Source organism: Zerene cesonia, chromosome 4 (assembly GCF_012273895.1).
Source record: "Zerene cesonia ecotype Mississippi chromosome 4, Zerene_cesonia_1.1, whole genome shotgun sequence".
In the NCBI taxonomy this organism is placed as follows: domain Eukaryota; kingdom Metazoa; phylum Arthropoda; class Insecta; order Lepidoptera; family Pieridae; genus Zerene; species Zerene cesonia.
The window spans coordinates 1,574,381-1,599,914 of NC_052105.1; the positions used below are offsets into that span (position 1 = coordinate 1,574,381).

Here is a 25,534-nt window from a genome sequence, read left to right on the forward strand (position 1 = left end):
GTAATAAATGTTATTTGCAGTTAACAATTTTCTTTTTTCTTTATTACAATATTTATGGCAAGACTAGGTATAATACCATAGAGTAGGTGTATAGGTACGAACGTTGCTAAAATTCTTAATATCTTGTCTTAGCTATGATTATTTTGTAACCTACAAATTGTGGCACTATTGTAAGATATCTACATATATATCGTCCTTTAAATAGGATGAAAAAAAAACGATTCTAACTTCTTGTTTGCGTGTTATACCGTATAGAAATAAACATTACACGGATTCATATTGATATGGAATTTGAATTAATTCAATCATAATTAAAAATAAATTTTCTTTGAAAAAGTTTGCGCATAACAAAACACGTACCATGTAATATTTTCATTTCGGCATTGTTCGGGTCACGTGAACTGAATACAGGATATTTCAACAATAATATATCGTATAGATACGAGCGAAAACATTGCGCGCTAGCAAAAAACATAAAAACAAAACCCGCGAATGTCCACGGCAATGTATTCCGCTCCAATAGTTACATTCTGATAAATGAATCGTGGTGATAAAGTGCTTGTACGTTATTTTCGTTTCCCCTCATCAACTTTGTGACAAAAAGCGGTGGACCAGGCCATTGACGTTATAAATTGGTTTATAGATACAGTGAAAGAATTATTATATAATAATACGTAATTCATATCGTAAAGAGGTGTGTTTTCTTGATTGAAGACATCAAATTTTTATTTCAATTAATGTTAAGAACGTACTGTTTATATTTTATTCAAGGGGGCAGTATTTCCTAGTGTAAAAAATTGCTAAAACAATTTTGAGAAGGTAACGTCTTTTTTAATATCTAATAATAATAATAAATGTAAATCCAGCACTACCATTTTGAAATAGGCGGACGTTTACACCATAATTGCCTGTAGTCCATGTCTTCCCTATTGCGTTTGCCTCAGCGAATATCGGCCCAACTCGTAGAGGTGTTCAGTAGATTGTTATTTTCCATCAAAAGCCCTTGCCTGTAACAACCCTCGGAAATTACGTTTGAAGTGACATTTCAATTCACTCTCAAGTAATATAAAATTTAATGTATTGTGAAAATATATCCGTTTCGCTTAACTTTGAGATTTTCTTTTGTAACACACTTTATAGGCTGTAAAGATAATAAAAAATGTATTTTGCATCGTTTAGGAGATTGTTGATAAAATGTCTTTAAATTATTACAAATGAAACCTTCATTTGTTTGGTTTAAGAGTTGTAAGATTTTTATATGAAATCAGTTTATTTCTGTTTCTATTTTGATATTTCTTTTAAAACTGAATTGTTCTTTTAAAATGATTAGACTTCATTACATAATATTAGCCGCTTGTCGCGGCTCCGCCTGGTGTTGTCAAAATCCCCAAAATCAAAGCATAATTTAATATATAATATGACACTTGCATTATAACGTTATATATAGGAACTTTCTTTATTGTTTTTTTTTTGGTATTATTGCCAACAACGTAATTAACAAATTCACAATTTACCTCCTTATAACATTTGTATAGATATACAACGTAAGTTGATAACTGAAAAACCTTAAGTCTGTTTATTATAAAAAATATTTTAAAAGCATGAATATAATATATACTTGAAAATTATCTGAATGGATGGGGTATGGCTCCATTTAGAGGCTGCAAAAATTAAGTGAACTTTTCTAAAAGCTTTTAAAAGGTGCTTCGAAGGCTGTTTTTCAAGTTGCGGAAAAAGGGACCAGTATAAACAATGCGATTAAATTTTAGCTACTTGTTTACATTAGAAGAGAAGAATATATTATAAAATATTTTATATAATACCTCTTATAGCTCGTAAACTCTAATCCTCGATCTAAAGTTGTCTGGAAGAGATATCTTAGCGATAAGGCCGCTTGTTTGAGCGTAATTGTGTCGAGCGTTTGTGTCCTTTTTGTATTTGTTCTTCTGTATTGGTGCAAATAAAGAGTTATCTATCTATATGCTCTTAAAGATTCTATGATTAAATTGGTGGTGAGATATTTTTGAAGAATAGAAACAATATGATCGCGAGGCGGGATTCGAACCTGCGTCATTTCACCAAACCGCGGCAACGTCTCTAGGTCACCCCTAATCCCGCCGCGTAATCATCTTTTATTCCAGTCTTCAAAAATTCTCAATTACTTTTTAATTGAGAAATTTTTTGAAATTGATTTTTTTAAAACTAAGAAGTACAGCCTATTTTCTGCCTACTTTATATACAAATTAGTACAATTTCCTGTACGAAATAATCATCTCGATTACTCAAATATAGACTCTAATAACTAGAAATACCACAGGTATCTTCGTATTTGGCGTATTTTTTCATAAATATTTTTTTCTCGAATTTAACAATGTAGTACTGCGTTAAAGGATATTCAATTATACATACAACTATTTAGTAACTATAAGTCACAGTAAATATTCATCTATATAATATTATAGTATAATATTATATATTTGTATAATATTACAAAGTTGAAGAGTTTGTTTGTTTGTCTGTTTGAACGCACTAATTTCAGGAACTACTGATCCGATTTAAAAAATTCTTTCAGTGTTAGATAGCCCATTTATTGAGAAAGGCTATATGTACCACGAGCGAGGCCGGTTCGCACCGCTAGTGTAATAAATTAGTCTTATTTTGAAATCATATTTTCACATTTCACTTTAAAAAGTTACACTACGTACCAACCATAGAAGGAATGTGCTTCGTTTTACGCATTACAGCAATTTCCAACTCCAACTACTCCATAAGGGATACCTAGCTGAGATGAGTTCACTAAAAGTTTAATACGGGCTTCATATAAAGACGCTGTGTAAGTAAGAGGCTGCACAGCTGCGTTACGCTTAAGAACCTTTCAAAGAATTCTATGTTAGTCTTAATTTGCTTTCATATTAGCGTTACATAATGTAAATTGCAAAAAATCTGTCTGGGTGGTTCAGGTGAACTCGGATTTCGTATAAGCTTTTCCTTCATCATATAATATATGTGGTGTGATTATTGTCTGTGTTTCTTTCACGTCGTAACAGAGCGATGTACAGATTTTCGTGTTTCTCCAAACACGAAAATGATAAATGGCGGCAATAGTTATAGTCTATTTTTTGCCTTGGAAACATTTCATTCTCATGGAAGTCCTTAGACACTCCAGATGAAGGCATGGACGAAAAGCAAGTAACCACCATAAAATATTTTCAACCTATAACAATTTAACAAATTCCTGGGAATATCGGAAAACGTACGTACGTGTACGTGCGTTAAGTCGTAGAATGTTCATCTTATAAAATTTATGTTATAAATAATTCTTTATTTCGAATACGGCACTATATAAGAAATAAAAAACAAACACCTATTATATGTTATATTACATACATTTAATAAATAATTTGGGTAAAAAATCTTACGAAATCTGAAAAAAAACTCTAACTCTATCCCTCTGTAAATACTCACGATTACACGAATAATATTTCAACTTTGATTGTGATGTTTTATTCAAGGAGTCGCCCTTTTGTTTGCTCAAACCACAGCTCGTATCGAATAGGAGATCAACATTTTTGTTGTACACTTCTCTCTTTTGATCAGGTCACTTTGAAGGCGATTCCAAGCAATATTATGTATTCTCTCGGTTGCGACTTACTACTTATTTGCAAGTTATTGTTTTTGAAAACTTTCCTCGTGTGGATTCTAGGTGAAAATGCAAAATTCTTTTTACAATTGAACAGATTATAATATACATATAATTGTAAAAATATAATACAGAATAATACAAATATGGAATTGGGTATAAAAATGGAAACCGATGGTGTTATTTTAAAATATCAACGGTATGTGTTTGTATCTAAATAATCAATGTCCAAAATATATTATCGTCATACATCAGTACTCACAATTCATATAAATTTTTCTCGAATGAAACTTACATAATTGCGTTTCATCGCATCAGTTTTCTAACAAACCTTCTAAGAAATCTAGCCCTCTTAATTTCAGAATGTTGACTGTGTATTTAAGAGTTGCCGAAACTTGTCTGACAAACTTGTCAATAGAGTTACCAAGAGGCTCGAAGTTGGCGCGACCGGTCTTTAGGGATAACGAATTTGTTTTCGATATAACAGACTGTGTACACAAGAGCACGTACTCTATGAAGAATATAAGATATCAAATTGTAAATTCGATATTTCTTCTTTCTACAATTTAAGAAGTTTACTTTGAAGGAGTTTTTATTTACGATAAGTGCAGAAAGTCTTTGTTATAGTCTGTATAGTGCATGCAATAAAATAACTAGTGTATTAAATATTTATATTGTTATATCTTGCACAAGGTCATTTTTTGACCAGTACAAAACAGTTCCATTATTTAGTAAAAGTTCGTCGGAGGTCAGCTCAAATCTCAAACTCAAGGCTCTGCTTTGATGCAAGAATAAAGCATCCATCTAACATTCAGTTATAACAGTTTAAATCTGCGTAGTTCTGTTATTACAAACTCTTTTTTCATATTCCAAAGACGTTATTTTTTGTTCTAAATTCAAATTGAAAATCGTCCTCCATTCGTTAATAAAGTAAAACACTTCATAATATTCTTTTATCTGACAAATCACTCTAATAGAAACGAAAACTTTTATAAAATTATTTCCTATTGAAGCGTATTTATAATAAACAGGAACTCTCTCGTTGCTTTATTCTAGAAACGTGCTCTAGTGGCTAGCGTCTAGAAAAATTGTGGCTCTGATAATAATTTAATAAATGTTTTTTTATTTATTAAATTAATGTAGTTATGTGTGTTTTGTTATTTTACATGCAATAATTTTATAATAATATTTATTTTTATCGCAACAGTGAATATTCATACGACGTATACAGGATACTCCAGGGTACTATATTTGGGCCGTATTTATATCTTCTCTATGCAAGGGAGTGGCGAAAATGTAAAAACAAAAGAAGACATAGCTTTGCATTAACTGATTACAAATACCTGAGTTCGACTAACAATTTAGATCGATTATCGCATAACTAGTAACAGCCACTCGAACGACCCCTCGACTGTACAAGCACTCTTAAGTACAGAAGGCAAGCGAGGGCATTTTTAAACTCCAATATCGTCCCATCTGGGCCAAGGCTAAATATTTTCGCGTAACTGGTAAACGTTTGTTTTAACTTTCTTTTTTTAAACGCAAATCTTTTAAACGCTTCAAAGAAATGTTTAGGGAAAAATATGCTAATGCAAAGAACTTTGAATTCTTATTTTACATGTTTTCTAAACTATTATAGATTTTAATCTGTATAAGGTAAACTGAGTTTTAGGAGATTCGCATCATTATTAATAAGTTTTTACTTTTTCTTTATTAATTAAACTTCTCATTCATGTTAAAATATAAAGCGCCAATACACCATTATATCTACATAAGATTTTGTATCACTACATATCATTACTCAATATGATATGATTAATTAATTTAACGTGTTTAAATAGACTTTACGTCACCGAATTCTTTTTAGGGGCATATTATCAAAAACATATAAAAAATTAGCGACATTTTCACATGCCATTGAAACTTTTATATCGCGGAGTTTTATACCCGTAGCACTCCATTCACGTGGCGGTATTATACCAAATTGTAAATAGCTCCGCGACGTACATAAAAACGCTTCATAAAAATTCTAAACGTTAACAAAGTTGAAACACAATAAGCATAAGGGATGGATCGTTACGGTTCACCTCACAATAAAAATATCATAAGATAAGTTGAAACGGAGTACGTAGATAAAATAAACAGTAGTAATAAACATAAGGTGGGAGTGTTTTGATACCGTATCTCCTTGTTTTCGGAATAGTTTACTGCATATTATTACTATGAATTTCGGAAGAAGTGTGTCCCACTAAGATAACAGATTCAAATAAATTTTGAAAATAATATGGTTGTTTTGAACAAAAACGAAATCGTGATAATAAACATAGCTAATTCATGAACTCTTTAAACAAGAGCTTTATGAGTATGATAATATGATTTCAGCATGGAAACTCATACGTTATATTTTAATATTCTTTTTATTTAATACAGGCATATATAAAGGTCAAGGCACTGCGTCAAAAAAATTATTAATAAAAATTCATAATGCACGATACTTCTCAATAAAAAATACGCTAATTGAGAAACATCGACAAAGTTAATGTTCTAGAACATTCTAAGTCCTCGCCTATTAAACACACGAGTTATGACAATCACAATGATTATTATTAAAGGCTATTAGCTCCCATCGAAACCGTGCCAATCGCTGTTATGTATAATATTGCTTGACTGATAATTAAATACGATATGTAGGGCTTCGAAATCATTATATCAGCGTGCAATATGATATTGGTAGGATTGTTAACGTGATTAAAATTAATATTCAATAATGTGTAGCAATTATGGACATAATAATACAGAACTCCTTGTAAAACTATTGTTTATTTTGTGTTATAGGTGTATGTTATAGAAAGCGTACGTAATCGAAGTAAATCATAATTATAATTCATCTTTTTTTTATTTATTTCCAGTAAACATGACTAAATGCTTATTATTACTTTTCATTTTTCTTATAAATACGAAACGCATTTGTACCGGCCCAACCTCTCTAAATGTTCATGGGCGGTGGTGAACGCTTAACATCAGGCGAACCACCAGCTCAATTTAATGCTATTACATAAAACGCACTTAATGACAACTTATGTAAGGAAAAAAGAAGGAAAAGGAAATTCTCTTAATTTAAGTCAAAGTGGATATGGGTATACCTCCATATCCCCCCCCATACGGACGATACTTGACAGTCGATTTTTTGATATTCATTTATATTTTTCATTTGTTCGTCTTACATTATGAACTTTTATAAATATTTTTTTAGTAATGAAATGATAGATATCAATACGTTAAATAACCAATATATGCATAAATACATGCGTTTTCAGAAACAAATGGCATAGTAAAATATAATACACATAACAATAATATTGTTATTTGATAAACTCATTTATTTGTTTGTTTCAGGTAAGTCTCGATCAGTCGATGACACAGCCAAGGAGGACCCATGTCTTACTGGTAGGCCTCTTTTTTAACTTTAAATATACTTGTTTAATAATTTTGATAAATGTTTGTTTAAAAGCATTTCAATGCTATAAAACTAAAAAATTAAATGTTTGTTTATATTTTGTTCGCTTGTATCCGCCATGTTTGATTGTTTGTCCCTTGTTACAAATGGAATATTGGCAAAATACATGTCAGCTGAAAAATATTTACTAAATTGGAACAAACATTTATTTATTCAATTAGACTTCTTATAGAAGCGCTTTTGAATTGTAATTACATAGTTTTAACATTTAACACCGGTTCGGAAAGCAGTTTCTACAGAGAAGAGCCGGCAAAAAACTCTGTAGTTACTTTTTTAAAATAATAACAATTTTGCATTTTAATTCTACATAATATGTTATATGTACATATACAAAGAGTCCAAAGAACTGTCCTGTGGTTCGTCAGCTTTCAAATGAAAAAAGAATCGTCAAAATCGTTTCACCTTGCTGAAAGTTTTTATGTAACCTCCTCTTTTTTGAAATCGGTCGAAAATAAAACACATTTAAGCTTTCTTTTAAATAACAGGTTGTAAAATGGAACAAACACATACATTGAATGATATGCAACTTACTTATCAATTTAAAAAACAATCATACGTCTATAAAAAGGCGTAATTAAATTTTAGGTTTAAAATTCCAACATAGTAATATCCAACTGATCCTTATAAAAACCAATTTTCAGTACGGACGGCAGTATTTAAAATGTAATTCATAACCCGACATCATACCTCTAAACATGAGTGTTTAATGAAACAACAATGTGTGTAACGCAGCTTTCATAAAATTTATATTAGCTCCAGATTGTCACGTGAAAATAGGCTCTATTTGGGTATTTTTCTCCTTTAAGCGTGACTCGCGTTCGTGTGCGTGAATATTTGAGATCGGAATTCGTTTTGAGTTGGCTTTTAAAGACTTTATTCCTTTGCTCTCATTATAAAAGGGAATTTGATAGTATTAGATATAGTATATACTGCCATATCAAGTTATTAAAAAGGATAATTTTTGCGTGTTTTATTTGAAATATTTCCTTTGTCAATTGCGAATTATGATTGACATGTGAAACTTGATTGATATGTAAAATTATAAACCTCGATATATTTTTGCGTGGCAAAAGTTTCGTATAATCAATTTAAATTTACGAAATGAGGGTATTCTATAAAATATATTGTTGTTGGCTATGGCTAGTTGTTACCGACGTGTGTTACGATATCTGTCATCTACCCTCATTCACGCGTAGATTGAAGCAATAACACGTGCCTGTAATTGGTGCTAATACGACTTGCCATCCGTTTTGTAATAATCTTAGTTTCATGAATAATTGAATAATACCAGGTAAAAGCTATATTTTAACGTCCTAGAACTGTGATTATATAGAATAGTAAGATGCAGTATTATAAATAACTAGCTGTGACCCGCGGTTGAAACCGCGTAAGTCCGTATCCCGTAGGAATATCGGTATAAAAAGTGCCTATGTGTTATTTCAGTTGTCCAGCTATCTACGAAGCAAAATAGTATTATTATTCACCAATAGATGTCAGGAAAAAAAAACACGAATAAAACACGAATATGACATTTTCTAAAAAATATTCCTAGCTAGATCGATTTATCGCCCCCGAAACCCCCTATATACTAAATTTCATGAAAATCGTGGGAGCCGATTCCGAGATTCCAATTATATATATATATACAAGAATATATATATATATATACAAGAATTGCTCGTTTAAAGGTATAAGATATGATTTAAAAATTGTTACTTCAGAATTTATGCTTTCAGTTGTGTGGGTAATCTGTACACTGGTTGCATATTAAGGTTGTATATAAGGGAAATATTGCAGTAGTATACTGCATTAACATAAAGTTTTAAGGTTATATTTTTCAGATAGAGACAAATTATTTATTTTATGGACGATTTTTTATCATAGCTTCATTCAACTAGCTTATATTCTAAACATTAAACCAATTAAACGGTATATGTTATTTAAATACTCAATCTATCTACTGATAACTAAGGCGAACAGAAACTTAGTTTTAGTTAAATACTATTTATAACCTTACAAACTTGGTATAAGATTCTACAGTCACGTCAATAAAGCTGCACATTAGCTGTTTCTAACCAAAGATTCCCTCCATTCTAGAAACAAATTATACAAAACAGTTGCACATGCAATTAAAATGACGAATATGTGAACCACGAACGGTTTCACGTGAGATGGATGTATTCAAACTTGCTGAGAAATGATTCACGTGTTTTGTTACTCAAATGTATGCTTTAGAGTTTAAAACTTTAAGTCGTATTTTGTGGTTCCGTAATTGTGCTTTATGTTTTGCCTTTTGATGTGTCTCTGCGGACTGAAAGGTGTTTCGTGTTTCCACAATAGAGGGTTGTTAGGTCGAAATATTATATGTAAAATAATTTGTTTGACGGCAGTTTATGTGTAATAAAAAACAAAGAAACATATAATGGACTTAAAAAGTGGTTTTATAATAAGAATGGTATTAATATCGGCGAGTATTAGCAAATTAAACCCTTTATATTACTATATATTGTTACTTAGACAATTGATCGATTGCTACCATCAACGTACGAAACGTAACGTAAAATAAAAATTATTTAAATATGTTTAAATTTATTTGAATGTTTTCATTTTTGATATTTTATTACATGAAACATTTATTTTAATAAAGACAACCCGCATGTTAAGTATAAACAATACTTCTTTTTCGTAATTTAATTTACCCATCTAAGAAATTTTGCTGTGAAAGTTAACCGAATCTATTAAAGGGTAATTTAGTTACAACATTTATTAAAAACATAAACATACGATATTGCGTATGATACAATTTTAACTTATTTCGAACTTAATTATAGGTGTTGAAATTTAATTATAATGACTTAAAATACCAAGTTATTTTACTACTGCCGATCTCGATACGCCGCTATTTATAGCGGAGTATCACGTTATTTTTAGTTTTAATACTTCTGACAGTATTTGACTGATACATTCCGTATAGGCAATTAAAGGTTTCATATTCTGTGCCTTATTTCCATAAATGCTCTCTACACACATAATCATTTTGGAAAAAAAAAGGTTACCTACCTCCCTAGGCGAGAAGAATCGTTCCAGATTCTAAAATAGGAACAAATATCCTAACCTACCTATCAAACAAAAAGAAAAAAAAAAGTAAAAAAAAATACAGTCGATTTGAGAGATCACTTCATTTTTGGGCACGCTGGTTAAAAAGTGAGGAAACTGCTACTACCAAAAATGTATTACAAGAAGTTCATAAACCGTCCTAAAGTAAATATATTGTTTAGAAACACGTGCTTTCCAATAAATTGTTTTAAACAATATTCCATTCATACGTAATTAGATTTTCACAATAGTGTAAGTACATACAATGCGAGTGTTTGTAAATTGAATTAATTGAATCATGAGAGTGACTAATTTCACATATGAAAAGTAGACTATTCTAGTATTAATAGAAAATACATGATGTTAACTGTTAAAGAACAGAGGTAGAAATGTTTCCACTAACTGTGGCATTTATTTACTAATAATGCTGCTTAGCCTTCTGTCTTATTTTCAACTGTCTTAAAAAAAAGAGGAGGTTATCAACTCGACTGCAATCTTTTTGTATTTGATACCTTATAACTTTTTGTTGGGTGAACAGGTTTTTTATGATTTTATTTTCATTTAAGAGCTGGTGCCTGCCATGTGGTACCATTAAAATTTCTGTTCTAATTCTAACAATTTGAACAATTAGTCTTTTGTTTAAAATGATTATTTCTTAACCCTTTGCCACTCTATGAAAGATACAAAAATTTTGTAATTAAAAACTTTTTAACGAAACAAACTCTACTAGAGTCTCCCCGTGACCACGCTCGCTGTAAAGTGTTCGACACGTGAATGTCTACCATAAGAGATGACCAATATTTATTTTTTCGTCAACCACTAGAAATATACCATACGATATGACGCGGACTTGAAAAGTTATCGACGCCTCAATATCATTTATCGAAGTTTCTTTTAGTACTCCGGTAACTTCTTCGCAAGTTATATTCCCCCAATCGTGTCCTCGTTAGAGAGGATCGTGACCCTCCAGATTAATTTATTCGAGTCTATTGTTTATAAGTCTACGCGCTTTCATTAATTCGAAGGTTTTATGGCTATTGTTCAAAAGCTTCTACGTACAAAATTACATTTCAATAGTCATTATTGCAGCCTGCAATTTTATGCCTTGCTCAAATGAACCGAGTTATGAGTTGTTGTGTGATTGTCTGTGGCGATAGATTGTTTTTTTTATAAACATTTATTGATATAATATAGAATTTTAATTATTGATGATGTATCGGCTGTTTTCCTATAACATTGTTGTTTGTTGTTATATATTGCTTAATTTAATTCTTAATTTAAATCTGTATGAAATTTACTAGAGATAAATTATATTCTACTATTTTTTACCAGGGTACCACGCGAGTGACAACAAAAAATCCTATCTTTAAAACTATACTACTCACATCCCTGTGATCCAGAATAAACAATATTTAAAAATACACCAAAACGTAATGGCAATAAACAAAAAATATAGCGCAAACAAAATAAATCCGTGCGCCTAATCCCCAGCCTTATCGTGGGAATATATTACATGTGAGTAGGTACTATTTATTCAGATGCTAAGCAGTCGCTGTTTAAGGGGAAAACATCAAAGAAAGGGCTTACTAAATCTACTTAAGTGTACACTGAACCTACGATTTGTGTCTGGAATGGTTAATGCGAAAACGCGATATCATAAGTGTCGTCTCGATGTTTTTCTTTCTGATTTCGGAGGTTAAGAATACTAGTAAACTTAAAATAATAAAGGAAAGGCTTCGTTGGTACATAGTTTTGGTTCTGATCATTCTTAAACTGCTTGTTTAAAAGATCATTAAGGTTAGGGAAACAAAATAGTATACGTGCAATGTTTAAATTAATCTGTATGTCTCTTTCTTCCATAAGTTATTTAAAAATAATAAAAGCGACAGACACTCGAATAAACCTATCTCGATTTAGTTGGTTTGATAACAGCATTTAAAAACCTTTCTTGTTGAAATTTAATTAATATTTGTATTTCGTCGGAACTAAGCTATTCTGTATATAAATTTATGCGTGGATAACAGCGCCTTTTTATGCAATGGATGCGAGGGCATCTTTTATCCGCCCACATAAACGTCGCCATTCAAAAATACGTGTGTATTATGTCTAAAAATGTTTTCATTATATCTCGATAGAACCTACATATTCAGATGTAAACAGTTTGTACGCTTTTCTTACAGAAGCAAAGTATAAAGTTCAAATAGAGTCGCGAGTGAATTTGCATCCACTTTCGTTCACACTGAGACCCGAAAAGCCTTACGTGGGTGGTATGACGTCATAGCACTGTATCTTGCGAAGAGGCACAAGTGTCTGAATTGCGCTAGTGCAAAACAAACTCTACGTAACAACAATAAGGTTTGGTTTCGTTTGCAGTACAGTGTATTTAGGTTATAAAGAATTGTCTAACGTAGGCGTTGAATAGCTGATGTCCGTCACACAAGGGTCGGGTTTCTCGTTAATTTTAATTAAACTCCATAAAAAAACGTAAATGATTTTAGGGATTGGATTTTTCATTTACAGAGACTGTTGCTTAAACGAGTATGGGCAAATTAGCTTAATTTATTTGCCCAGTATTTTAATTAAGTTGGGCAGGTTAAAATAATATTGTCTCATAATGGTTACGAAGGCTTAATGTAAAATTTATAGAAATCTGTTTAAAGGATGCGTATTTAACATAAAATGTTATTTGATTTTGCTGCTATGTACGCTATGGAGGTACTTGTTTAATGAATTCTTGTTAATTTATAATTTTTAAGTACCATCTTCGTACTTGTATATTTGGAGGTATATAAGGGCGTTAATAACTATATCTCCACATTCATCATATCTGAATAAAGGATTTTATTTCAAATATACAGAAGAAGAGAAATAAAACGTTTCCATTAGTTCTTGATCTATTACAATCATAAATTTAATGTTTTTTACATACCTAATTCAGTTTAAGAAATAAGCATGAAAGATAGGCTGCCAATCCTCTTTATGAATATTTAAAAACCTATAGCATATTTTAATAGATGCTGGGGATAATTGAAAATCCCTAATCAAATAGCCTATTAAATAATAATCACTGTCGGTTAGAGGATCGACTATTCATATGAGCCATGTATTAGACAATTAAATGATTATATAAATTGCTAGCTTTTGACCGCGGCTTCGTACGCGTTAAATTCGGAGTAGTTTAATAGATCTCTTGAATCACTCTATCTATTAAAAAAAAACCCATCAAAGTCCGTTGCGTAGTTTTAAAGATTTAAACATACAGGGACATAAGGACAGAGAAATCGACTTAGTTTTATACTATGTACTGATTCTTCAATAAGTTTGATAACACTCGTCTCACTGAATATATACCTATGCATAAAATAGGTAAGTTGTCTAAAAACGCAAACCCAAATTCTAAACTTTTCGTGTAAACGGTTACAAGTGCTTGATAAAGTTATTTTTTATCAGACAAGCGAGTAAAGTTCATCGGTGGAGCTAAACCACTGAACTTTTACGTAAACGAAGCTGATTTTTTATCAAACGTCTCTTAATTATGAGGAACGCATGTCAAGAAATGGAACGCGTTGGAACTAAAGTTTCTTAGTAAAACGTCTATTTCTTTTATATTCATTTGCCCTCTTAAATGTTTAGGTTGCTTAAGGTAAAATGATTAAACAGCTTTTTATATATTTTCGTCATATATCGTACATATAATAATTATAATAAACCGGCTATTACCCGCGGCTTCGCTCAAAGAAAATTAACGGATGTCATGTATGTCACATTTTAAATTCTGCGCATGGGAATGAGATATATTCCCACTATAAAAAGCCTGTACCACTCTCTAGCTTATTAACTTAAGACACAAAAATCAAATCATAAAATTACTGTTGTGTCCTTAGGACCATATCCTTTTCCTTACCCTTCCCAGTCCTTTCCTTTATTCCTCTCATCAATCCTTTCCTAATCCCTACCCAATTAAAGTTAGCAATCAATTTGTAGAGTTCTGCAATTGACCTTACGCCTCTCCAAATGTTCATGGGTGGTCGTAGCGCTTACTATGAGGCGACCCACCAACTCCATTACCGACTATGACATAAAAAGAAACTCTTTTACGATTAGGATTGCCAATTTTTTTACAAGTCATATTTAAGTCTGTGAACAATATGAAACATTATGATAAATGAACTGCAATTCATTCATTAAATTTTTTGATTCCTTACTAATTTTTTAGTAAGTATTTGTACGTGGTTCTCTGATTGGGGCGCCCTCTGACTAAATCAAATATAATTTGTTTTGAGCTTCTGAGTCTAAGACTTATATTGTAAAGGATTTATTTGCTGAAAACATGATTTTGAATATTTATTTTTGTTCTACATATAAAATATAATGTTACGTTGCTAACGTTGCGAAGTAAAAGATGGACAAACATACGCACTTTCGCATTTGTAATATTAAAAAAAGGATATATATAATGCAATAAATACTAAATATAAACTTTAATATTTCTTCTATGAACAATATCGATACAAATACCAACCTTATGAATATAAACCTTATGTTTAAAATTGTACCTATTCAGTCCCTATAGGTTTCCGTGCCTTTAATTCTTGAACCAGCGCCAAGTTTACGAAACTGGTTAAATTTTGCGCTACTGCATCCATTGTTACAGCTATTTGTGGCTTCGGCGTGTCCAGTTGTATTTAATGCTTGCTAGGTTTCTGCCCGCGGCTTTTCCCGCGTAGTTGAAGGTTTTCTTATCCAACCCTAAGTCCTTGAACCAATTTAAATGAAATTTAGTACAAATACGGTTTGAGACCAGGGAAAGAACATAAGATGAGTTTTATCCTAGAAATCCTACGGTAACATTGCGAGTTCTCTTTTGACTTCGCAAGCGAACCTGCGGACATAAAACTAATTACCTATATAACCTACAATTTCTAGGAAATATTTAATAAACATTTACGTATAGGGAATAAAAAGAATTAAATCTCGTCGATATATCCATAAAACATGGTACATAAAATTAAAATTCTATATATCAAATTCATCGTCTCAAAGAGCCTTATACTAAGATCAATCGTCTATATTCTAGAACGGAATACATTTTACCCTAATCTCCTAATCACTTGAAGTATCCGTATAAAACTGGTATTAAAGTCGAAGTCCCCCACACTCCCAAACAATAAACCACAAAGTCCCAATAAAAGTAAACTTTAAACCTCTGAGATAAGACCCTTCTTTATTAGCGCCGAAATGAGCTTCGTCTTGTCATAATAAAGATAAGGATTAATCTTATTGTATAATTTTATTTAACCGATAAAATATTGAGATAACACCCACTGAATTTCAGGTAATTGTGTTTTCATGCATTTTTATTTAATGTTCGAATTTACAATTTGAATTTGAAGTCTTTGAAAATTAATTTCGTTTTTATTGTGCGAGTCGAGCACGCTTCCAATTGGGCTAGCCCGCACCGGGGTAGTACGAGACCCCCACAGAAAAGCGGCGTGAATTAGTATCATGCTACTGTGTTTCGTACGGTGAGTGGGGGAGCCGGAAGCCCGTTTCCTTTTCCTCACCTTACCAGTCCATTCCTTCTTTACAGTGGTCAATTATTTCCTTATCCCTTAGGCCATAAAAGCTTATTATGATTATTATGAATGTGGTGGGCGGAACGGTGGTGATCCCGTACCATCGGGCCACCAGTTCAATCAGGATCCGAAGGCCCATATCCTTTTCCTTACCCTTCCCAGTCCTTTCCTTTATTCCTCTTGCCAATGCTTTCTTAATCCCTTCCCAATGTAAAGTCGGCAATCCACTTGTAGAGGCGTAAGGTCTGCAATAGATCTTATGCCTCTACAAATGTTCATGGGCGATGTTAGCGCTTACCATCAGGTGTCCCACCAGCTAAATTGCCGACTGTGTCATAAAAAAAAAATCACGTGTGGAAAAAAAATAAACATAAAATTGTTAAGCTGAACTATTCTTCAAACATTTGTTAGTATAAAGAAAAACAATTTAGTAGAATTAAAATAAAAATGTATTTTTAAACTTTGTGTGTGTACATTTATTTTATATCAAAACTAGCGGTCTACCCGGCTTCATACGTGGTTCATAATAAGGCTATTTTTAATTGGGTCCAGTAGTTCCTGAGATCAGCGCTTTAAAACAAACAAATTCTTCAGCTACTAATAATATGAATTATCATTATAGATTAAGAGAACTATGCATTAAATATTTTTATAACTTTTAATATCTAAAAAGGGATTTGAATATAAAACCCTACTTAAAAAAATACATTATCTTTTACGTCATATCGAATAAATGTACATAGTAAATATATATTAGGTATACAGCAGTAAACAAGTAACCTCCCGGGGGAATCCCCGCGGCCCAGTCGTAAAACCAGCTACTTATCGTCGCAGCGGCTTCAGCTAACTGACATATACACATACATTATGGATGTAATACCATGTTTATGATCCACCGTCGAACATTCCAGATCATTTTCATTCGAAATTGCTTTCGATATTAACGTTCTGCACAACTCAATTTCCTTAGAGCAGTTTTGCAATTGCAAAATTGTGTTTTTTGGTATTGACTTGTAAGTTTGAGCTCTCATAATCTTTATTAATGTAAATTGAAATATTTATGATGACTACAATATAACTCTATTCACCTCCCTCCTTTATATTTGTCAACATTCAACTAAACCGGTCTTTGAAATAACTTAACTCTCCTTTACCAACAAATTGCTCATATTGCATGCATCCGCAAAGCGATCACCCATCGATATACTCACCGCGCTGTTAGTCGCTTAACCTTACTGGATATCGGTTGCAAATAACATAAGCTATGCAAAACGTTTCAGGATAATTAACGAAGAGTAAATTATTAACTCTGTACTGTTATGATACGGTATTATTGGAGCGAATAGCTTTTAATTTCGAATGGTTTATTGTAAATATGCATACATAGTAATCAGTTATAATATCTATGGACGTTGAAACGTGTTGTATAAGGTAATAAATGTAGGATATCACAGATACAAATGTAATTCATATACGAGTATATTATTTGATAATGTATAATGTATCTGCATATGAGGGATTAAAAAAATTTCTATAATTTTATTGATTGGGTAATATACCCAATATATAACCGAAATATAAATTGTAATATAAGAAAGGGGAATATCAATGATTTGATAAAGTTAATAAAGAATAACGTTCACTCCGCTTCTCTGTATATCCTCATTTTTGCGTTTAAAAATCCTTTTGATTAACTTTCTAGCTCAATTTAGCTACAACGGTCTTCATTGGCGAGTTACGAGTTTAGTAAAATACAGCTGTCTTACAGATGAGACTTATAAAGTCTTATTTGTAGTAACGATTCTTTGATTAAAATAAGTTTAATACAGTTAAGTATTAAACTCGCTTTTTATAAGAAAATACGCTCTTTTGTAAGGATTTTGTCTGGGAATAAATACGGGGCAGTAATTTTGGTAACTTATTGGTAGTAAAGATTTTATCGTGTCTGTAAAATGTAATAGATAAATAGCATAATGAAAGCTTAGGCTATTGTACTAATAATTTAGAAGTAAACGAACTTTCAAAGAAAGACGAATTTGGAGTCGTTTTAATCAATGTTATTGTACTATTCTGAGCTATTAATGATTTTCCATGGGCAATGATACTTCAACGCCATCTATTGTGTATTTTAAGAATACCCTAATTTGAAGAAACGTGTTTTAAGCCTATCATAAAAAAATATAAACAGTACAATAGTTAAGTCAAGTAGTTACTGTTTTTATTCTGAAGCCTTCATTATTACATAAATAATTAATTCTATTTTTATCAATCATTTAAACGTACGATAAAACTTGATAAATAATAAGATAAATGTCAGGGATGTATCATAGAGTAAAACCGCAATAAATTTATATGGAAACTAAATTTCGTGGTGGAGTTAATGTTAATTAGTGAGATTTATACATCCACTTCAGCTTCATAGTAAGCTAGAAATATCTAACCATAAATTGTTATTAGTCTCTGCGACAGAGCCAGCTAAAAATAGATTCTGAGTTGTATATCACATTGGTTTAATATTATATAGATTGGTATTATTTATAATGTTTTTCGTCGTATCCTGTTTAGATATTTGTAAGTTAAATTATTACTGTTCGGCTTAACACTTTATTTTCTAGCTTACCAATTATTTGAAGTTTTATTGAAAATGGAAACATTCACAATTGAGTATTATATAAATTAGTATTTGTAGGGAGCGTATGATACTAATGTTTTTATAGTATATTTTACATACTAGGTGGTACCCGCGACTTTATTGTCTTATACTCATGATTCAACCCAATTGCTACACGGTGAAGATAGTATGGAAATATAATATATAATATTATGTACAATATTTTCCTTGTAGATTCGTTGTTGATTAGTCATATTTTATTCAAAATCAAGGCTGTCTAAAATAATAATCAAATCTATATCCTACCCTATCCTACTTCCTATTATTCCTACTAATATTATAAATGCGATAGTTTGTAAGGATGTGTGTGTGTGTTTGTTACTCACGCAAAAACTACTGAACCGTTTGGAATGGAATTTGGTACGTATATAGCTGGACAACTGAAATAATATATAGGCAACTTTTTATCCCGATATTCCTACGGGATACGGACTTACGCGGGTGAAACCTCGGGGCGTGGCTAGTATAATCATAAAGAAGGTACTTTATTTTTGTATCTTTATATTTTTGTATGTTTGTAACGTTTCTCGCAAAAACCAGCTAACCGATTTCAGAAAACATTTCACGGCATTAAAGATGCATCTTCACTGAGTAACATAGGCTATAAATGTACCACGTGCGAAGCCGGGGCGAACAGCTAGTCATGAATAAAACTACTAACATGGATGTAATTGAATAGATAGGTCTTTGACACGCATTTGTAGACGAATTGTAGCTGCGATTGTTTTAACCTACTATAAAAAAGGTTAAACCTCAAATAATATTGCCCGGAGTTTATGAAAAGATCGTGACTACGAAAATTCGTAAAAACTGAATATCAGTCAGACTAAGTTAATAAGATTTAACAGGTCTGCTGCGTCGCCTAAAACGACAGTAGTATTCCTAACACGTCTTAAGAATAAAATTTTACCAAATAAAAATCTGCCGCCCAACGGTTAGGTGAAGCGTGTTTTAGTTTTATCAGCATTAAACCCTTATAATAAGTAATTCGACATTTCGATTCGATAGCATGTTATTTATATCGTTTCACGTTATTTTAGATGTATGTATGCACGTCTGTTATTGGTACATAAATTATGGAGACAGTACCACCAACTTATCTCTGCTTCTGCGCAATCTTTAGAAAAGGATCCCGGACATCCAGATATCAAACGAAACAAACATAAAATCTTTTCTATTTATAAAACAATGTAAGGTATTATAGATTAGTTAATTTTATAGATATGATAGATAAATTAACTTCAAATCTTTTTTTAACTCTAGTGTTGATAGGACTTCTTCTTGGCTTCTAGGCTTCGCTCGGGTGGTCAAAGAATAATTAAAGTTGTACCTACCTGTTTGTCATATTTTAATATAGCGCCATCTATGGGAATTTAAATTCCGAAGTCATTTAAATGCGCATCGTAAAGACATATCTGTGGCGTATATAGATGGATCTTCTCACGGGATTCTTATGTTTGACTGAGGTAAAAACTAGCCTGTATTGAACGCTAGCTTGCAACTGTACCAGGCTCGAAAATCATGCTATAAAGTAGCTCCGTTGCGACGCGGAAGTGAGACAAGCAAACAAACAAAATATACCCATTTGCATGTATAATGTAAATAAGGATAATAAACCTTAGAGAGATTAGAAATGTAATATGTTAAATTCAAATAGATTATACAATATATATGCACAAAGAATGAATTTAAGGACATTTTCAATAGGAAGTTAAGCAATAAAGTTAAATAGATACCTGTGTCCGACATTTCTTATACCTTTCTCGAAATATCACAAATTCTTAGGATATTTTCTTCCGAGTTTTCCTTAACATTTCGCACGATTGATTGTCATTTAAATACACGTACCTTAGGTAAATATCTTTTATAGGCCTCGTGGATAGACCGTGTTAGCACATTCATCTCAAATTTCATCAAATAGGTTTATAGTATTTTCTTGTGTTTGATTTTACGCGAGTTTAATACATTTAGAAATTAAAACTTCTCAACGGATTTAGACAGAGACTGTCTCCCCGTGACTACGCTCGCTTTAAAATGTTCGAAACGTCGGGTTAATCATATAATGAATAGATCGCGTTTAAAATCCGTTATAGTCTTTAATTCCTAAAAAAGGTTTATTTTAGAAAAACATCGGTACAGTGTGAGTCGGACAATGAAGATTCCGTACGTATAAGCTAAAGAGAAATACGACAAAAACGGTCTCCCATCTTATTTATATTATATACAGACGCGTTATTACGTTTTCCATGACAATAAAAAATATCAATTTTTCATTAAAAATGCCAAAACAGTTCACATTTTGCAACACTTGTACAATCATTGTTATTAAAAACCTTTTCCCATTACTTTTCCAACAATAAATACATCGCATTCATTCCTATTAAGATCGATTCAAAATTATTGTCAATAAACGCAAAGCAGTGTCGTAAAAAACCACGTTATACTTGCTGCGTCAATTTTGTTGCCGATAAAAATTTATTATGCATTCATATTATATAAACATTTTATGTCTCTTATTGGCTTGACTGTTGTGTGTCTGGCCTTTGAGGCATAAATTCTTGTGTACATATATATATTCATTTCTATTCTGAAATATATGAATGCCCTTCTGCATTTCTACATTTCAATGCTACTTCTGATTCTATTCCCGGTTAAGACAAACAAAAAAATATGTCACGGTCTGACAGATGACTCACAACACCTAAATGATATTTTCTATTTAATATTATTGATTGTGCTATACTCCTTATAAATTAATTTCTCTTCAAAAACTTACAAATTCCAAAAATAATCAAATGAAATCTGTAGAGGAAATACTCACGGGAATAACAATGAAAATCGAGGATATTTTACATCCTTTTTGTTCCAATAATCGCGCTGCAAGTAGAGAGAAACATTAAAATAAACGCAAGAAAACTTTTTAATTATTGGTTTTAATTTCAACAACTGCAGTTTTTGAAGCAACGAACGTAAATAATAAGCTACTTTGAATTTCTGGGTTATTTATGAAGGATTTCGTATTAATTGTTTTTCATTTTTCTTTAACTTAATCTCTTGAAATATCAAGTAATTCTCCTACTCTTTGTGATGAAAGTAAGACGAAGTAGATATTATTTTTGCTAACAATGCCGTTCGTAGAACGTATCGTAGCTACACCGTAGCACTTCGTAGGCGTCATAGCACCGTCTACGGTATTCAATTCTAAAGAATTATGAGAAGTTATTCTGAGAAAAAATCAATCGCAGTTCAATATTGTAAACATTTTCTGTAGATAGATAAAAAAGGTTCAAGCTAGACGGTGAGAGTTAAAACTTAAAACACGTTTATAAATAAATCTGCATAGGAAAATGATGTAATTTTTTGTACAACAACACACAATATTTAATACATATCTTCAATTAGCAATGCATCAGCACACATCCACAATAAGGATTATATTTTCTTAAAAGAAACACAATTCCGCTTGTAGGTTCAAGCAAAAAAACCGTTCATATCTCCGAACTAGCTGAGTTTGTGAACAAAAGACGGCTCGGTTTTTATATATACAGTAAGGTCGTTGCACTTTGTATAATGCGGCGTGCCGTACCCACTGCTGTGTAGTTTGCGCAATATTTTCTGAATTTATTATCTGCGATAGTCACGATAGACTGTATTAATTCATAATCATTAAGATTTTATTATAATGAGTTTTATACAGCAGATTGCGGATGACATCAAAATTTTAGTTGTGTAAATTATACATTTTAATAATAATAGTTAGAGCTCAGCAGTAGGCGGGTTTGTCTGATGGTATCTTACCATCGATCACCCATGAACATTTACAGAGGTTCCCGCGATACATGCTTTTTAGATATATGGGATATATATATATACATATATATATTGTCACGCAAGCGATACACTCTTTTTAGATATATGGGATGTGGTAAGGATATATGGGTAAAGGAATGGACTGGGAATGATGAGGAAAAATAAACAAAAATCCGGACTTTTTGGTAACAAAAAAAAAGTACTATGATATTATATAAATATTCCTTCATGATTATGGGGGAAAGTTTTTATACATTGGTGTCGACGTATCTTGAACTAACTATAAACACTAAGTAAATAGTATGATGGTAAGTATAATTTTCATAAAGATTATACAAAATATATGATGCAATTCAAACGTGAAGGGGGCGATGACCCGCGCTTTTAAGGTTATTTTTGCACCGAGAGAAAAATATTGCCGTGCCACAGATCATAAATGGAATGAAGAAAGAGGTTACACGTCTCATATTTTAGAAGAAATTGAAATTAAAATTTCAGTCTACAAACGTTGTTGTGCCCTTGTTTATAATTGATTATATGTAGCCATTGTAATAGGTACAAAATATTATGGCTCAAAGGAATAAATTGAACGATTTTGAAATTTCTGAAATAAAGCGCGACTAAAAATTGATATTCCTCAAAACTCGGGTTGTAATACCGTTACCATGGAAACTGCAAATCGCTACAGTAATTATGAAGTTTACAGCACAATTTTTAACTTTTCGATTTCGATGGATTTATTCAATGCTGATGCAATTTTTATTCGACGAATGTGAATTAGTAAGCGTCAGTTTTATAATCCTTGTAAAATATTTAGCAACACTTTAAAATATCATATTGCATCGTGCTTTGATTTGATTGCGTGTTGAGTTTATATGAAAAATAGGGCTCAAAAACATAACCTTAAAAAAGAATGGATTATTGATATAATTGTATTGACATTATATTATTAAGCTATAGATTATCATGTTTGTTATGATTTTGATAACAATTATGTGTGTGTGTGTGTGTGTGTGTGTGTGTGTGTGTGTGTTTTAAATGGGCTAGTGAGACCATAATACCGGCCCCCATAGAAGATCGGCGTGAAATAGAAAGAGCGAGTAGCCTTCACTCGTTTCGAGTAGTCGGAGGAGGCGCGTTATCGTTTCCTCACAATACATCATCTCTGAAAATTTCACGGACATACAGACATATAAAAAAATGGACAGCGTAGACTAAGTTACTTTAACCTATTAGGTACGAATCCTTAAAAACCAGTGCAATAGGTACATACAAAAAAACAAATCGATACCGTATAAATTAACTCAAACATTCCATCCTCTTACAATTTTCGTAACACAGTATTTGTTAAGATAATGAATGACGTATACTAATAGACATAAGGTTCATAATATAATGATATTCAAGTGAAAATATTCCGCTTAGGCAAGATAAAGGTGTCTGTTCCCGACACACGTTCTACCGTGCGTCACATAAAAAGGGCTTTGTCAACGAAACGGATTATATGAAACGGCATTTCGTTGTGTGCTATTTATATTTAATTTTCGTGTCACGCAAATATGTTCTTTGTATGTCTTATTTGAATGTGTTTAAAGTAATGTATGGTTTGCGGATATATTATTTGTAGGATTTAAACTTTTCTTAATAATGTATACTACACTAATAATGTAAAACTGTATCAGTTTGTTTATTCGTTTGAAGGTGATAACTCCACTAATTTAAAAAATTATTTTACTGTTGGATATGTTTATGATCCGTGTGTTCATGGGTAACATCATCAGCCCATATATCGTCTCACTGTAGGGATAAGGACAAGGTTTCTAACTATCTAAATCCACCACGCTGGCTAAGTGCGGGTAAGCAGATATCTCAATACGTCATTCTCTCTCATTATCTCATTGTTCGTCATTCTAGGTTCCTCACGTGTTTTGTATCACCGTTTCTAGCAGAGTATAATTTGCAGATGAATTGACGACTATTTACTTTAAATTCTATATTTCTAACCACTGAGCCACCATGCTCTATATTATCATATCATACATCTAGTTGAACATACTATGTACTAAATATAAAACCTTCGTATTAACAATACGAATTTGAGAGTAAATTTTTTAGCCACATGGAAAAAAGTCACTCCTGAATCATTCATTTTGCCTTTACTAGGAACAAGGCAAGACACGAATAATATGCGAAAAACCTTACTCCCACAAAATATTAATAAACATCATAAGAAAAATAACAGAACGATAAATTGTCAACTAATTACTATACGTCCATAGCACAGACGTGTGCTTAGCAATAAATCTGGAAAGTTCGAAAGCTTCGCTCCGTGATCGTTTTATTTCTGAGAACTCCATTGTAATGGAAGATTTATAGCATTAATAGGACACATTTCGTCGTGCCATTTAGTGCTATGTACAAACTTAAGTATATGTATATTATTGCTTTTATAGATTTTACCACAAATCGTGTAAATACTTTTTGTTATAGAAATATCTATTAATATAAATAATTTTTTTTCTTGTGTTTAAAAATAAATGAATAAAAATCTTTATTTACTTAGATATATACAATGTCTCTTTGATTAGAAAATTCTGTATCTTAATAGCTAACGTTCCTCCTTATAAATCATTTCTTGTATTCGTTTTACATTATTATCATCCATTTAGGAACATTGAGTAATTGATGAGACTCATTAATATTCTGGGATTTGGATCGACACGCTGTAGTTTTCGAAAAGTTGGGATAATTTATACGTTAAATAAGACATGTGTTTCATGGGATTTTATTGCAATCTCTCAAATACACTGTTCAAATATACAAATCAATCAAATACATTGATGAAACTTCAATTTCTTGTAGAATTTCAATACTTTACTCTTAGACAAAACCTTTATAAATTTCTACATGTCTTTTAAATTTAAGTATATTTCCGTTAAATCCAAATATTTATATAATATATTGATTTTCTTATAATAGTTGGTTAGTTATTAAATATTCTTAAGAAAAATAAATAATTTAAAGCCCTTATAAGCAGTCTGGTATTAAGGACTTCTGTCCGGGAATGCTTTTAAATATTTTAATTATTCACCGTTTTACAAACAACGAATAAAACAAGCTTCTGTAGTTCATCTAAGAAATGCTTTAAGGGTTGGTGATCTATTCAAGGAGAACGTCGTCAATATTTATTACTAACTTTTCGCTCGCGGCTTGGTCCGTGTAGT

At 31.6% G+C, this 25,534-nt stretch overlaps 1 protein-coding gene across 1 annotated transcript in view; it reads left to right on the plus strand.

The window, feature by feature from the left end:
• The window catches only part of LOC119839597 (acetylcholine receptor subunit alpha-like 1), a 192,919-nt gene that overhangs the window by 32,059 nt on the left and 135,326 nt on the right, over positions 1-25,534 (plus strand). Inside the window, exon 3 of the mRNA XM_038365977.1 lies at positions 7,037-7,087. The gene's annotated coding sequence lies outside the window, so the exon portion shown is untranslated. The remainder of the gene's footprint in view (positions 1-7,036; positions 7,088-25,534) is intronic.